The 15,440-nt window shown below is 41.6% G+C and overlaps 1 protein-coding gene across 1 annotated transcript in view; it reads left to right on the forward strand.

Moving 5' to 3' along the window:
- The window catches only part of NEIL3 (nei like DNA glycosylase 3), a 358,244-nt gene that overhangs the window by 260,490 nt on the left and 82,314 nt on the right, over positions 1-15,440 (forward strand). The window contains exon 3 of the mRNA XM_060407202.1: positions 10,865-11,029. The gene's annotated coding sequence lies outside the window, so the exon portion shown is untranslated. The remainder of the gene's footprint in view (positions 1-10,864; positions 11,030-15,440) is intronic.

Raw genomic sequence — 15,440 nt, forward strand, 5'->3', positions numbered from 1 at the left:
CATTTAGTCTTCAATAAGAAGGAAGGCCTCCTGTATGCAACATGGATGAGCCTGAAGAACATGAAGCCAAGTGAAATAAGCCAGCTGCAGCAGGACAAAGACCGCATGATTCTGACTCTCTAAAGAATCCAAAGTAGTCAAGCTCATAACAGCCCACCCCACTGTTCTCGCCTGGAGAATTCCACAGACGGAGGAGCCTGGTGGGCTACAGTCCATGGGGTCACAAAGAGTTGGGCACAGCTGAATGACTAACGCTTTCGCTTTCATGGAAGCAGAGAGGAGAATGGTGGTTAGCAGGGGCTGGGGGTAGGGAAAAGGGGGTTGCTGTTCTACAGATATGAAGTGTCACGTATGCAAAATAAATAAGTTCCAGAGATCGGGCTTCCCAGGTGGAGCAGTGGTAAAGAACCCACCTGCCAAGGCAGGAGTAGCAAGAGACACGGATCTGACCCTTGGGTTGGGAAGATTCTCTGGAGGAAGGCATGGCAGCCCACTCCAGTGTTCTCGCCTGCAGAATCCCACGGACAGAGGCGCCTGGCAGGTTACAGTCCATAGAGTCGCAAAGAGTTGGACACGACTGAGCATCTGAGCCAGCCAGAGATCTGCCATGGGGCCTATGAGTGGCAACACTGGATTGTGTCTTCTTAAGGGGGTGGGTTTCATGTTAAGTGTTCCTGTGTGTTAGTCAGTCGTATCTGACTCTTTGCGAACCCATGGACTGTAGCCCATGAGGTTCCTCTGTCTATGGAATTTTCCAGGTCAGAATACTGGAGTGGGTTTCCATTCCCTTCTCCAGGGAATCTTCCCCATCCAGGGATCAAACCAAGGTCTCCTGCATGGCAGGCAGATTGAGCCACCAGGGAAGCCCCCAAGTGTTCTTAACAGGTTTGAGTAACTGTAACATCATGCAACAAAATATAAATGGGTTTATCAAGACAGCCTTTTACTGACTAGATGTCACATGAGAAGCACCAAATGGAAGCTAGAAAGGAAACACCATCATCCTGGTCACACATGTGTCTAATATCAGGCATATCCCAGAAGCCCGTCCTGCAGTTCATGCATGCCCCCTGCAGCATACATCTATGAGATAAATGGATCAAAGATGATCCAAAGATGATCAACAACTTCCTGTTGTTGATTTGAGAGTCTGATGAAAGTATATTTTGCCAGAAAGTACCTCAATTTGGAGCAAAGAAGATTTTTCTATGTATATAATTTAGCCAACTTCAATCATTTCACTGAGAACCTCAGAAATGACGGCATGACCTCCATGAGCAAAGCCACAGGTAAAGAGGTAAAGACACAGCTTCTGTAATATTCTAAAAGTAGCTGAGTTGTCGATTTTAACACCACAGTTGATTCACACTCATTTCATAGCTTGCTATTTATATTCTTTTTAGCATTCTTTGCATATATAAAAAATTCAAGAATAAAATACAAATCAGCCAGTGGATTTTTAGTTTAAATTTTGTTGTAAGCATTTTCAACAGAGACAGGCCGTTAAAAAGGCTGTCTCTCTACCAGTGAATTAATGATAGAAGGACAACTCGTGTAAACTATTCTGCCGACAGGCCAATAATGAGAACACAGTTAAGGCAGCAAAGCTTGCCAACCACTGATGAGACTCGGGAGAAATTCCTCAACAGATGTTTCCCTGAGCAAATATATACTTTGCCTGCTCGGATTATGATGGTCTTGAGAATTCCTGACTCGATTCAACATGCAGCTACTCTTCAGCAGGCTCATAAAAATATGATTCTTACAAAGAGTATATTCTAAATTTTCCTTTCCTAAGAACCAATCTATAACATATTTATGGTACTCAGTCCCATATGGCGGAGCCCAACAGCACTGTTCATAACACTATAATTAAAGTTGTGTCAGCATTTTATTATGCACAAAAGGAGGCAAAGCCTTTTTGTTTTGTTTTGTTTTTTTTTCATTTTATAAGCTTTCTTTCATCTCTGCAATAATCTACTCTGACCTCCCATCTGCCTCCTGCTAAGAATTTCTGATGTCTTACTCTTGGCTGAATGATTTGTGTACAAACAGCTTAAAAAAGCTCGTTTTTGAAAACCAGGAGATGGTTCCTGACAGACAGTTCCACCTTTCAGGTTCCTGGCTAATCGTTCTAATATTCCGAAGACTTGCTTCTGGAATGAGCATTAGCAGGAAATAGCTGGCAGTTTGTAGGAGCAATAAGACAAAATACACAGATAGTGGTGCCTCACAATTACTGTGGAGAAGGAAACGGCTGCCCACTCCAGCGTTCTTGCCTAGAGAATCCCATGGACAGAGGAGCCTGGTGGGCTGTTGTCTATGGGGTCGCACAGATCGAACATGACTAAAGCGACTTAGCAGCAGCAGCAGCACAATTACTGAGTCCATTATGATGTCTGTCACTGGCAAATCTGTGGTTTTACTGATAGTCATTTTTGTGTATTGAAGCCTAATTATTTTAATTATTTCTTTCTAAAAATTTTCATTTTCTAAATTTTTAATTGGGTGAGAAATACCAAAATATACACTTGGTAGTTGTATGACATTGGGCAGTTAATTAACTGTAGCTCAACCACAGATTCCCTGAGTATTGGGTGGGTAGAAATAACATTTACTACATCAAACAACGTGAGGATCAAATTGGATAATCCCCATGGGGGCTGAACATCATGCCCAGACCTAGAATGCCTTACCTAGAATGCCTCCAGCCTACTTACTACCATACGGGCCTCACTCTGCACTTGCTTGAAATAATCTGTGGGGCTCTAACTTCCTATCCCAAACTTTTAAAAAATTTAAATGCAAGCAACAAATTAACCAAATCAACAACTACTGTAAGATTAATAATTATCTTCTAGGGTTCCATGAAGGGGGACGTTTATGTCTATTTCATTTTATTTTTGTAATTGGAGGATAATTGCTTTACAGTGTTATGTCAGTTCCTGCTGTACAGCATCCTGAATCAGCTATAAGTGTTCGTGTATCCCCTCTCTCTTGAGCCTCCCTCTCACTCCCCATCCACCCCTCTAGGTCATCCCAGAGCACTGAGCAGAGCTCCCCATGTCATGCAGCAGCTTCCCACGAGCTGTCTGTTTTACCCGTGGTAATGTATGTATGTCAGTGCTTTTCTCTCAGCATAGTCCTTGCCTATGCAGAGGTATGTGCTACCTAAAATACTAGTCTTCAGAGCTGTTAAAAAGTTATGATCTTATATCTAGTTGTACAACTACTTAAGTGAAAAAAACATTTCTGAAGCTGTGGATTCAATGTCTGATGTGGCTGGTAGGTGAAAAAGACGGCCTTGGGCCCTGATCTGGTATTCTTTTATTACCACATGAATCTAGTATTAGAACCAGTATTAACTCACATTTTAAACAAGAGGCTTTAAGCTGAAACTGAAAGATATCATGTTATCAAGGAGCACTGAGCAAGCTGCCCTGGCACAGTGATTGGCATGGAGCCAAAACCCCTCAGAAGTCCTGGGGCAAAGAGGGGTCCATACACTTCCTTACACCCCCTTGTCATGGCCTGAAAATGTTGTTTATTTGTGCCTCTTGATGATAAACCACAGTTGTCCCCAGCATCTCAAATCCACATGTGTAGAATTCCCAGTATTTCAGGAGCATCTCTTATCCAACCCCACTTAGAAGAATAATTCCATCTGTGCATCACTAGAAAGAAGAAGGATCTGGCTAATAATATTCCCCCTCTTGTCTTTTGAGTATTATGTGTTTTTAGGTCACCTTCAAATATGAAGTGTACAGTTTAGTGAGAGCCCAGTGATCATTCAGCTGTATCAGAAGTTTATCAACTGTAAATTAACCACAAGGGCCACCTTTCATCACAACAGCAGAGTCACCTGCACATATCCTGAGCTATATTGGTAGGTTTCTTTTCATTGGCATTTTCAAAGTTGACAAGGTGCAGATTCCATAATACAGCCTTTAAAAAAAAAACAAACAACAACAACAAAAAAAACTGGTCTTAATGCTTTCTTATCACCATCGAAGTACTTCCACATGTTCTGATAGGCGAGAGCATTCACATCTTAGAAGGACTTCCCTGTTATCAAAAGAGAAGTCATATGTGCCACCTTCCCCTACCGTTTGTGACATTCTCGGCGATGGAAAGCTGCTAGACCCATTACTGACCGCATGCGGCCATGTCGTTTCTCTCGCTCTTTAGTCACCCGCCAGCCCCCGCCGTCTTTCCCAGCCCGTCTGCCCCCTTCTCTGCAGCCCGTCAGGGTCCCTGGTTCCTGGCCTTTCTTCTGCGGCCGGACAGGCTGCTACTTTGTCATTGTCCTCCAGGAGGCGCTGCTGGACCGCGAGCCTGCTAGCTCGTGAAGCGCCAGGTTCCTGCCCGCCTCCTGCCAGCCACAAGCAGAAACGCTCTGTAAGAGCAATAGCGCCGTTTTTAACCACTGCTATAAGCCACGGTTTTGTCTGATTCCGAAAGACAGTTTGTTGATACGAATGAGATACAAACACTCAGCACCCTAAAGGTAGCTAGGTTTTTTTTCTAGGTGATGGTTTTGCAAAAAAACATGCACTCTCTGCAAAAGTCTTAGTAGTTCATTATACAGGCCAGTATAGGGTTTCTGTTTACTGAATTCCACGAAAACACTGGCATTTTTTTGCCTTTTAGTTCGTTATATTTAAGTCATGAATTAAATAATAAACCTGAGTCTGTTAATCCTATTATAGAATAATGTATTAATAACTATAATAGTTTATAATGATATTATTATAACTGCCTTATAATTATACATTGCTGCATCAGTATTCCTTATAGAAAATATTGTCTAAATGTTTACATATATTAAGGTTAACATGTGCTTAACCTACAAGGAGCACTATAGCTCATTGTAACTTTAGTCAACAATACTATAAAGCACTTAATATTTCTGTCACATCTCTTCTGTTTCATAATAACATATACAGATGTTCTAAATTTGCTTTATATATATATATATCACATTTATTTGTGTTAAAACACATCTTCTTTCAGAAACAGTTTTAAACACAGTTTCAAAAGCATCTTCTACATGGTGTCTGTGATACAAGTGAACTAGCTGAAATCATGGAGAAAACATCTGTTAAAAGGAATAAATACTGTGTCACAGTTCAGTTCAGTTCAGTCGCTCAGTCGTGTCCGACTCTTTGCGACCCCATGAATCGCAGCACTCCAGGCCTCCCTGTCCATCACCAACTCCCGGAGTTCACCCAAACTCATGTGTATCGAGTCGGTGATGCCATCCAGCCATCTCATCCTCTGTTGTCCCCTTCTCCTCCTGCCCCCAATCCCTCCCAGCATCAGAGTGTTTTCCAATGAGTCAACTCTTTGCATGAGGTGGCCAAAGTACTGGAGTTTTAGCTTTAGCATCATTCCTTCCAAAGAAATCCCAGGGCTGATCTCCTTCAGAATGGACTGATTGGATCTCCTTTGAACCACAGTTCAAAGGCATCAATTCTTCGGGGCTCAGCTTTCTTCACAGTCCAAATGTCATATCCATACATGACCGCTGGAAAAACCATAGCCTTGACTAGATGGCCCTTTGTTGGCAAAGTAATGTCTCTGCTTTTTAATATGCTATCTAGGTTGGTCAGTGCTCTATTAATCATCATGACATTTATTGCCATAAAAGTATAAAAGAAGAATGAGTGATATTTATAACACATAAATAGGATCGTGTCACATCTCTGCTAAAATCTTAGAGTCACTTCCTATTGAAATAAAAATGCAGAAGTTGGGCTCCAAATCCTGACATGACCTCCTTCCTCTTGTCTGCCCTACTCCCAGCTCCTAAGCTCACATCACAGTGCCCTTCTCTTGCTTCTCTGCACAGCAAGCATGCCCACATGGCCTTACCCCTCACTCAGAATTCCCCTTATTGAGAATGCCTCCTGCTCTTTGCCTGACTCAGTGCTACTCTCCTGTCCAGCGTCAGCTTGCATGTCATTTTCTGAGCCCAACCCTGCCTCTCACTCCGTCATACTGTCCCACAACACCCTCTGCTGTGATCTTCCTGGCATTTGTTAGATTTGTAATTTTTGATAGACTTTGCATGGTTATGCAGAGAAGGCGATGGCACCCCACTCCAGTACTCTTGCCTGGAAAATCCCATGGACGGAGGAGCCTGGTAGGCTGCAGTCCATGAGGTCGCTGAGTCGGACACGACTGAGTGACTTCACTTTCACTTTTCACTTTCATGCACTGGAGAAGGAAATGGCAACCCACTCCAGTGTTCTTGCCTGGAGAATCCCAGGGATGGGGGAGCCTGGTGGGCTGCCATCTATGGGGTCGCACAGAGTCGGACACGACTGAAGCGACTTAGCAGCAGCAGCAGCAGCAGCATGATTATATATCTTTAGATTCAGCTACAGTTGGAGTAGGGGGTCTTCACTTGCTGGCTAACAACATGGCTAGCCAGTTGTGATCCCAGCTTTGCCATGTACAACCTCTGTGATTCATATTTCTCATATGTAAAATGTGGTGAGGATTCATTAAGTAAAAGGCCCATGCATGCGTGCAGGCTAAGTCATGTCAGTCGTGTCCGGCTCTTTGCAACCCTTTGGACCGTAGACTGCCAGGCCCTGTCCGTGGATTCTCCAGGCAAGAACACTGGAGTGGGTTGCCTAAAGGCTCATGGTAATTACTATATAAGTACTTATACAGTACTTTCTTTTTCACTTTATATCCAATGGCTAACATATAATATTGAAAAGTATTCACCATCTGAGTTAGTGAATGAAAATCTTTTCCTTGTCCCCATAGAAAACTATATATCAAAGGAAGGAACTCTTCCAGTTCATGGGGACATGGATCTTAATTTTCTTCAGTGTTTTTGGGGAAAGAATGAGGATGAGAACTAGGAGGAGCAAGGGAGCATATGACCGACATTAAGATCACTTTCCATTCTACGTTACCATCGCTCCTACACTCCAGGCTTTCGAGTGCACCTGGTGTATAGAAAGGCTATGATGCATGGTAGCTATTTAATTCATAAAGCATTTTTTCGAGCACCTACTATGCTGTAGGCATTATTCTGACTGTCAGGGATATAGAAGAGAAGCACACAAACAAAAACTCCTCCTTTATGGAACGTGCCTTCTGTCATCATAGGGAACCTTCTGGTTTATCTCCAACTCTCTGTGGATTTCTAAAGTAAATATGATGAAATGTTGGGTACTGTCTCTCCACCCACCCCCGAGAATTCCAGATCTATCTACTCAGGTTTCCTTGAGTACTTGTGGAATCTCAGAGCTGATCTGGGGCTTTTCTAGAAAAAGCCATAAGAAAATCTAAGTAAATTAATGAAGTGTTTCTCAGTGTACACTGCAGTAATGGTCGTTACTCAAACGCATAATCTTTGGACAGAGTTGTATGAAGAGGAGTAGTTTTTTTAAAATCTTTAAAATTATCATTACTGTAGCTTTTCTTGCTTTGTTCTGTTTCATCTTGTGTTGACTGTGGGACCTTCTTACTAATGTATCTGCTTAATACCAGATCAGACTTTTCCTACTTTGCAGACCTGGGCAAATCTGTGTGTCAGTTTCCACATCTGTAAAGTGGGGATAATAACAATTATTGCTTCATAAAATTACTGAGGATTAATGAGTCAATACATGTAACTTGTATAGTTCTGAATTAATGTTAGTTTTCTTATTATTGTGATATGCCTCCTGATGGACCAAGAGAGTCTTTATTCCAGGAATTGATTTCTGTACAATGCACTGGGGAGATATTAGACTTCTTCAAGACATTGAACATGCTGAAAATGCCAATTAAGTTCACTCTGGCAACTTCAAAAGGAGCTGTGGGTCAGCAGGCACAGTCAAATCAGACTTCATAAGAAAGACAAGGAGATAAAAACCAGTCATTCATGCCACGGGAGCACTGCAGGTCAGTACAGGGACAGGAGAATCCTGTTTCAACTGAGACAGCCTCGGCGACGTTGCAGGAAAATGGGATGTGCATGTTCTGTGTGGTGAATGGTGGCTCAGCCTGGCTGTACTTAAAGTTAAAAGCTCTCATATTACCAATGAGATCTCTTAGGTCTCCCTGTACACACAAAATTGTGAACATAAAAATGAGAAATGCAGATAGAATCTTATCACACAGTGTACGCCATCTAACCAAAAGCTCTTTTCTGTATACAGTTGATAACTTTACACTGGATGCCCTATAGTTAAATATCATGGAAGGCAATTATGCTCATGCCTTCCTCCCAAACAAGTCATTTAAAATTCTTTATCCACAAATCCCCATCCTGTCAACTTAACCCGCCAAATGAACCAGCAAATATCATTAATATAAAAAACAGTCTTGCAGACAGAAAAATTGTCAAGTTTTCTGTCCTTGATCTTATTTTCTCTACCAAGCCCTTCACTAGGCTGATGAGCAATGCTGATGGGGAAATGCAGTCAAGGGAAGTCAGTGATTTCAAGAACATAAGTCAGATGAGCAATCAGGAATTTGGATACCAATATATGAGGAAACAAGAAAAGAGAAGTAAAAATTCAAAAATGGTAGAGGTGGGGGCTTGGTTATGTGTGCTTATAGGGTTTGTAAAGCAGGCTCAGCTGATAGTTTGCACCTGGTTTAAGCTAGTTATCTCTACCGACTTGCCTGCATGAGGTGCGGTTATCAAAGTCCCCTGATGCTGAGATAGCTCATATGTGTCTTGGTGATTCACATCCAGAGATGAGGTGCATCCTGTGGGACTGAGGAGGGATGCTGAGGGACTGTGCCTGCACGGATTCAGGAGTCTCTGTGGTTGGTGGTTGCCTGTGAAGTCTTCTGTCTACCACACCCTTTACACGTATTAAAGCCTCACACGCGTGCATCCACTGGGTACGTGTCACCCTTTCAAATATGCAACCCAGAGTCATCACAGCACTGACTCAGCTGAACAATTTCTTCTCAAGGCTCATTTCAAGGGTGAGATATGATGGTCTTCCAGCCCTGGAATACCATTTATACTTACACGTCACGTGGATCTAAATTCTGCTGTGACAAACCCAGCTACCTCTTCTTATTCTGTAAAATGATATTTGTTACATGTCATCTTCTGTATCTGTAGTTGGGGTCAGAATTTTGATTTTTGTGATACAACTGAAGATACTGATTTTCAGCAAATTAAAAAATACCATGCAGAGGAATGTTTAAAATTTTGCTGAGGAGGGATGTCCAAAGATCCATCTGCATAGCTCAGAGAGATTTGGAGAGCAGAGTGAATCTTCTAGACACTCAGTTAGAAGTAAAGTTGTGTTTTTCCCCTGTGACACCATTGGTATTTGCAACCCCAGCATGGACAGATTTCTTCAAAGCAGTCAGAGGCCTTTGCCTTAGAAAGGTGTTCTTAAGTGTCAACTACTCCTACACAAAAGGCCAGATAATAATTGAAACTGGACTCTAATATGTAGCCACCTTACTGTATTAAAGAAGATTCTTTTCATAACAGAGCTTGGGGAATAAATATGTTTAGGCAAAAATGACAAAGGTGAATGTATTAACTAATAAAAGTTTGCAAGCACAAGTTAAGTGTAAAATGCAACAAAATAATTTACCACAAACTTAAAACCTTCAAACAAGATATCAGAAAGACACTTTTTAAAAAGTTTCTTCTCTTACTTAGTCATTTTTCCCCCTTTCAATGAATTCTTTTTCAAATAATAAGTCCTTGCTTCAAAGAGATAAACAAGTATAAATAAAACAAACACAATGGAAGTTAGTTTATGTCTCTGCACCTCTGCCTCAGATAGCTTCGGGAGCCAATTGAGCTTTCTCCTGCGGTTTCCTTGTGGTCGATACTGTTCATGCTGTGTATGTGCGTTTATCTCTCAGCTGAATCTTCCATAATAAATTGAATCCCCCAGAGCTTCAAAGCCAATTAGCCTACAGTTGTATTTTTTCTTTTTTCCCTATGAATTTCTACTTTAGTTTAAAATACAGTTACTGATAAAAACAGCAAAAATGACATAGAGGATATGTTTACATCGGACCTATATCAACACATGCATCAAACAAGGAGAGCCTTTAGTTAGCAGTCAAGAGGCTATCACACGCTCAGCACACCCAGGTTGGCCCAGCTGCCCCTGTGAGGAGATAAGACTCTTCTTACCTCGGGGTGGACTGGACCTTCCATACCATGCCGTTGAAAGATAAGGCGGGTCTTGCTCTGCCAGAAGTGCAAATATATTCGTTGCAGTTTATGTTAATTAATTGAAAATATATTAAATGCAATAAATGCAATTATTGGTTGATTGACTTCAATATAATCAAGGCTTTATTAGAAAATACAAATGCATTGCCATTAAGTGTAACACAAAATCAAAATCCCTCTATCCATGAGCTGGGTGCCATCTATTTTCATAATTTAAGAATATTAAACAAGGAAAAGAGGTGTCCTAGATGTCAGTCTGGGGGAATGGGCATCATCTGTTTTATGAGTCTCGTGACATACGGTTTATATGTACACTCTGTGAGAATTGAATCAAGTATCTGCTGCTTACAACTCTCATTAAAAATAGATAAATGGGTTTTGATTGCAAATCTAAGTGTGGCAGTTCTCAATCGATGGTGGTCCACGCTAAATAAACACTGTGGTTGGCTTGACACTTCAGCCTAGATCCCACCCTATCTCTGATTGAGATGTGGGAAAACAGGAAACAGCATTGATCCATGTTATCTAGGGTTCTGGCTGCATATCAGGTTCCTCAGATTAAATGTACTTGAGTGAGCTTTGTAAAGTGAAAATGAGGTCAAAACCATGTTTTCCTGACAAAACAATGTCATGGAAATTGAAGATTTTCTGCCTCGATAACTGCCCCTTTTCCTGCTTCTTTCGCCTCCATAGAAGTTGCACCGGAGGCCGTGATGGGATGGCATCACTGGTCCCTGCAGCACGACCAGCCTCACATCCCGTGTTTGTTCCCGAGAATTGGTCCCCAGGGATCTGCCCTCGATTGTGGAAGTATTTCTGGTGCCTCAACTAGAATCTGTCCCTCCAGTCTTCCTTAAGGTAAGCCTGTAGTTCTCTGTGTTTATCTTTTCCTCACCAAAATATTTGGGGTGGATCATTTTTACATTGGGTTCTGACTGATATGGGCTTTCCTGGTGGCTCAGACGGTAAAGCGTCTGTCTGCAATGCAGGAGACCCAGGTTCGATCCCTGGGTTGGGAAGGTCCGCTGGAGAAGGAAATGGAAGCCCACTCCACTATTCTTGCCTGGAAAATCCCATGGACGGCGGAGCCTGGTAGGCTACCGTCTGTGGGGTCACAAAGAGTCGGACACGACTCAGCAACTTCACTTTCACTTTCACTTTCTGACTGATACAGTGTCTATAGTGGAAGCAGTTGCAAGCAGAAGTCCTCAGGGGTGGGCAGTTGGGAGTAATTGTGAGACCTGTCTGGGTGTGGAGCAAAGTTGATGCCCCAAACTATTAACGAATGGAAAGCAAATGCGTGCTCACAGCACCCAGTTAGTCATATTATCACATCCGGTCACTTGGGATGAAGGGCCAACTGGAGGGAAAGCTTTGAGAGACCAGATGCCTGTTGGGATAAACGACTTAGAGGGACTAAAGAGCACGGAACCCCAGCTACTTCTCATTACACTGGAGAGTTTAAAGAAGAAGACAGAGAAAGAAAAAGGACACACTCTCTGAGTTTTAAATTCTCAGCCCAAGACATGGTTAGAAAATTAAGGAACATTTAGCATGATCTCTTGCAGCCACAGAACTGACATAGCTAGAGATCAGACACAGAATCAGTTCCAATAATTTGCTAAATTGCAACATATATTGAATACAAAGCCTTGCTATGGCTCATACATCAAAGCAGGAACATTCATTAAGAGAAAGTAGAATCCTAAGGGACATTTTGGTGGATTCAGTGCACTTGACCACTCTGTATTCCCAAAGACCAGTGAAAGTACCTCTGCCAGCAGGCCCCTGCTCTAATCAAACAAGCCGTGATCGTGTGGATCCTCTGGTACTTCATCGCTCAAAGGGAGGACAGCACCTCCTCTTCACCTCTGCCTCTCCTGTACCTTGTAGACACTACACCTGTGACGAGAGTGGGCTCCCAGGTTGTCCCAGCAAGATCCATCCAGATGGATCCATGACGCTGCTAATATTTATTGAAGGAAATCTAAAGACTATATGTGAGGATAGGTTCTCAGAGGGCTAAACATAAGAAAAAGAATATAATTATTGATTAGGCCAAGTATGTCAACATGGGTGTATCTACCAGGGATTATATGCTCAAGGTGCCAATGCAAATTTCCCAATATGGTATTAGATATTGGCTTGGTTCGTCGGTGGCCTGCACTAAATGAAGGTGAGATGCCTGACATTATTAGGGTGATATAAAAAAAGAATTCTAAAACTTACATGTGCCACTAAATCACTCAGTCTATAAGAGTTTCTCTTGAAGGTGCCTAAAGGAGTCTCCTGTTACCTAGCATTTAGGAATAAATTGGTTATAAACCACTGGAGGAAACAGTGGGAAAATGAGTCCACACCAAAATATATTAAATATATAAATTAAGTACTTGTGCTTAGTTGCTCAGTTGTATCCAACTCTTTGTGACCCCATGAACTGCAGTCTGCCAGGCTCCTCTGTCTATGGGGATTCTCCAGGCAAGAATATGGAGTGGGTTGCCATGCCCTCCTCCAGGAGATCTTCCCAACCTAGGGATAAAATCCCAGTCTCCCACATTGCAGGAGGATTCTTTACCATTTGAGCCACCAGGGAAGACCAAATCAATTAAGTATATGTAAGTATATATATACACACACCTTCATATATATATATATATATATATATATAGGTATAGACATACAGAAAATATGCATTGTTACCTATGAAACATAAATATTTATACTAATATATATAAAAGAAAGAAGGAAAGAAAGCAAAAGGGACAAGTGCTCTTGCTTTAGGAGAATACCAAGTGTTGATTGGTAAGTGTGAGAGAGTGCTGGAATTATAGTAAATATCGGTTATAGTAAATATTGATACAGGCAAGAATCATCAATTGGTGCTGAAACCAGAGGGACAGATTTTGATAAGAAGCAAAATATTTGTGTGGTCTTAAATTGTCTCTGTAGATTGCTTAGTCACTGCAACATATGGTGAAGAAATCAGTCAACACGTTCCCAGGGTGGTAAAGAGGTAACTTGACACTGCGTGTCTCTGGGGTTGATGCCCTGAGAAGGATGTCAGATCACAGTGTCCTTTGTGTAGTGTTCTGGCCAGGAATTCATGCCCTAAATTTAATCATGAGGAAACATCAAACGAACGCAAGACAGGAACATTTCCTTCTGTTTTATGAAAGGTAGGGGAGGTTTGTATTCTGCATGAATGCCAATAGTAGTAAATAGTAGAAACATTAAGACAAGAAGGGCTTTAGACATGTTCTAATGAGTCTCAAAAAACATGACAACTGAATGTAATGTCTAACCCTTGACTGCATTTTATGCAAACAAATTCAACACGACATTACTGGGTCAACAGACCAAAGAAAAAATGTATGATAGATAAAACAAAAGTACGAAATTTATGTTAAACTTACTGAAGATGATAACATAACAGTTGTTACATGAGAATATGTATTTTTGCATAGGATTTTAAATTTTAGTGGCAAAAGACCCCGAGGTAGGCAACTTACTTCCTAGTGTTGCAGGGGAGAATCCATTGATAAAGCAAATGGCACAAAACACAAACAATAAGTGAACCAGGTAAAGGGGCATTTATTGTTCTTCATATAGGCTTATTTTTGCACCTTTGCTGTAAGTTTGAAATTATTTCCAAATTTAAAAATTAATATGTATTTTATTTTAGAAATACACCCACCACTTTGAAAGATATCCCTGCAGGCCTTATATAAGAAAGTGGAAATGCAGCCGTTGATATAGGCTCACTGATTTCCATGAGGAGGATTGGATCCCAGAGAGGAAAAGACCAAGTGGCTGCAATGAACTGCTAGAAACAAGGTGCTCATGATCACAAAAATAGGCAGTGGGGGCAGAAAGATAATCAGGACAATCTGTGCCATAGAGATCTATAGTCGCTTCTGACTTACCAGGGGCCCTCTTGGACTGAAATGGTTGGGCAGACAGTTCGAGTCCATCTTGATCTGAGTCAGCTTACAAATCTCCAGTGTCATAATCAAAAGCCTGACTTGACACCATAAAGGAGGAGAAGGCCATCCCATCTAATTCTTAGGTGTAAATCACTTCTCAAAACCAGGAGTGAGAGGAAATAAGGAAGACAGTTTCCCTTAAGGAAGGACCTGTGACTGCCGATTCCCTTTCTGGTCTTTCGCAAAAGGACATAGGACTGCTTGTCATGCGACGGGACTGGGAAATTCCCAGACCTTTCAGGTCTCAGCTTAGACTCATATGGAGCTTGGATTAATACATAGGTTTGTAAGGGTCCTATTATATTTTAATGGCAACCCACTCCAGTATTCTTGCCTGGAGAATCCCATGGACAGAGGAGCCTGGTGAGCTACAGTCCATGGGAAAGAGTCCCATGTCCGCAAAGAGTCGGACACGACTGAGCGACTTCACTTCACTTCACTTCACTTTTTATATTTTACCTCTATCTTCCCTACCTGAGTTCAGAATCATTCAAGGTTTAGACAGTCAAAGGAGATCTAAATATATTTTTATTTTATTTTTTTAAATTTAAATTTATTTATTTTAATTGGAGGCTAATTACTTTACAATATTGTATTGGTTTTGCCATATATCAACACGAATCCACCAGGGGTGTACGTGTGTTCCCCATCCTGAAGCCCCCTCTCACCTCCCTCCCCGTACCATCCCTCTGGGTCATCCCAGTGCACCAGCCCCAAGCATCCTGTGTCCTGCATTGAACCTGGACTGGCGATTCGTTTCTTATATGATATTATACATGTTTCAATGCCATTCTCCCAAATCATCCCACCCTCTCCTTCTCCCACAGAGTCCAAAAGACTGTTCTATACATCTCTGTCTCTTTTGTTCTCTCACATACAGGGTTATCGTTACCATCTTTCTAAATTCCATATATATGCGTTAGTATACTGTATTGGTGTTTTTCTTTCTGGCTTACTTCGCTCTGTATAATAAGCTCCAGTTTCATCCACCTCATTAGAACTGATTCAAATGAATTCTTTTTAATGGCTGAGTATTACTCCATTGTGTATATGTACCACAGCATTCTTATCCATTCATCTGCTGATGGACATCTAGGTTGTTTCCATGTCTTGGCTATTATAAACAGTGCTGCGATGAACATTGGGGTACACGTGTCTCTTTCAATTCTGGTTTCCTTAGTGTGTATGCCCAGCAATGGGATTGCTGGGTCATAAGACAATTTGTATGGAAATACAAAAACCTCGAATAGCCAAAGCAATCTTGAGAAAGAAGAATGGAACTGGAG

The sequence above is a fragment of the Ovis aries genome, chromosome 26, assembly GCF_016772045.2.
Source record: "Ovis aries strain OAR_USU_Benz2616 breed Rambouillet chromosome 26, ARS-UI_Ramb_v3.0, whole genome shotgun sequence".
Lineage (NCBI taxonomy): Eukaryota > Metazoa > Chordata > Mammalia > Artiodactyla > Bovidae > Ovis > Ovis aries.